Raw genomic sequence first — 2,368 nt, forward strand, 5'->3', positions numbered from 1 at the left:
AGTCGATTAAATCGACCCCAGTATTCTGCTGGTATTATTTCATCGACCCCGAAAGGATGAAAGGCAAAGCAGAATTTGAATCCAGAACGTGAAGACGGACGAAATACCGTTCTTTTCTATTATAGGCACAAGGCCTGAAATTTGGAGGATGGGAATAGTCGATTACATCGACCCCAGTACTCAACTGATACTTAACTTATCGACCCCGAAAGGATGAAAGGCAAAGTCGACCTCGGCGGAACTTGAACTCAGAACGTAGCGACGCTAAGCATTTCATCCAGCGCGCTAGCGAGTCTGCCAGCTCGCCGCCCTATACCTCTGCTTATAATAATGATTTGCACTACTTCACGGTACCTGTATTTTCGGCGGGGGCGGGGGGCATTTTTCTGTTTGTTTGGGTTTTTTTTTATTACAATCAAATCAACTGCTGCTAATAACATACAACTTGTTGCTCATAGATGGAGGTTGATGATAACTAAATACAAGCCAATTACTATTCCGTATAAATTTAGGATGGTTGCAACTTTTTGATTAGGGAAAGACGAGTTAATAATTTATGGAGTGGAAACAGAACTAAAGTCAACTAAGGATTACTTATTTAGTTATTTATTTATTTGTTCATTTGGAACAACGGTCTCATCGACTGCAGATTTCCAGCGGCCACTGGTTCACTGTATTTCTAATGGTAACAGGGAAAAGACTGTGCTAGACTTGTTTTTGTTTTGTTTTTGTTTTTGCTTCGTTTTCTCGCTTTTCTTGCAGATGTTTATATCCCAGGAAGATATACATCGTATACTTGTGTACATACATATACACATGCATTTGTATATATCTATATTTATATATTGGGTCATCCCATAAACAATGCGGTTTTTTTATACTTTTTTTTATTTATCAAAATTAAGATAAACAAAGTTCTTTTTTAATCTAAAATATACTCTCCTTCATTTCCTACAATGCTCTTCCATCTATCTGGTAGACTTGCAAGGCCCCTCTTCCAAAATACACTTGTCTGTGACGAAAAATACTCCTCTAGTATCGTTCTGTGACCTTGTCAACAGAATTCATATTCTTTCCGTCCAAATGATTTTGAAAACTGCGGAATAGATGATCATCAGATGGGGGCAATGTCCGGCGAATATGGTGGGTGGGGGAATCGTTTCCCATTCAAACTGCTCCAGCCTTTGGAATGTCATCCTCGCTGTATGTGGCCGAGCATTATCCTGATGGAAGAACACCTTTCGTCTTCAAACCAAAGATGGTCGTTTTTCTCCTAGTACTGACTTAAGCCGCTCAAGCTGCTCCGCAGTAGATCTCCTTTGTTATCGTTTGGTTTGGGTTTCAAAGTTCAAAGTAGACTAAGCATTTCGTATTCCACCAAACAAATAACAACACCTTACGTGGGTGAAGACTTTCTTTAACCTTCTTTTGTAAAATAAAACTTTATTTTATGGTTTATTATCGTTTACATTTTGAATTACATATATATACATAGGGGAACCAAAATCTTTAAAGTGCTTAGGGCTTCTCTGGGTCCTAATCCGGCCCTGGTGTTACCATTCCCCATAGATTCTTTTAAAGTAATCGCCTCCCGTAATATTGGTTTCAAAATTTGGCACAAGGTCAGCAATTTTATGGGGAGGCGGTAAGTCGATTACATCGACCCCAGAGCTCAGCTAGTTTATCGACCCCAAAAGGATAAAAGACGGGATTTGAATTCAGAGCGTAAAAAAACGGACGAAATGCCACTAAGCATTTTGCCCGGGAAGCCGACGATTCTACCAGCTCCCCACCTTCGCCTCTACTAGATATCTAGGGGCGACAGACTGCATTTAGTTTTCATCGATTTAGAGATGACGTGTTTTGGGGTCAGCCATTTTTATTTAAATTCCGATTTTTTGTTGTTGTTGTTGTTGTTGTTTAGCTTAAAATTAACCCGTGACTTATATTGTCCAACGTATTCATCTGCTTTTTAGTAAGGTGAGATCTGGAGGTAATTTGGTTACTATTTCTAGTAGCTTTATTTAGCAGAGAGAGGTTTCCCTCAATGGCTTTTGCATGTATGTATCCATTATACAGTAAGAAACGTGTGATTTTGAAGGAAGACAACTATTTGCAAATAAGTCAAAGTAGAGACAGAAAGATGGAGAGGAGACAGATGGGGGGAGTGGTGGGGGCGAGATGGAGGGAGAGGGGTGTGGCGAGGGAGAGAGAGGGAGAGGGAGAGAGGGAGGAGAGGAAGAGAGAGAGAAAGTGAGAAAGAGTTACAGAGAGAGAAAGAGTAAAAGTAGGAGACAAATGGGAGAGAGACAGAGACAAAGAGAGACAAAGCGAGACAGAGAGATGGAGTCGAGACAGATGGGGGAGA

This window comes from Octopus bimaculoides, chromosome 25 (assembly GCF_001194135.2).
Source record: "Octopus bimaculoides isolate UCB-OBI-ISO-001 chromosome 25, ASM119413v2, whole genome shotgun sequence".
NCBI classification, from domain to species: domain Eukaryota; kingdom Metazoa; phylum Mollusca; class Cephalopoda; order Octopoda; family Octopodidae; genus Octopus; species Octopus bimaculoides.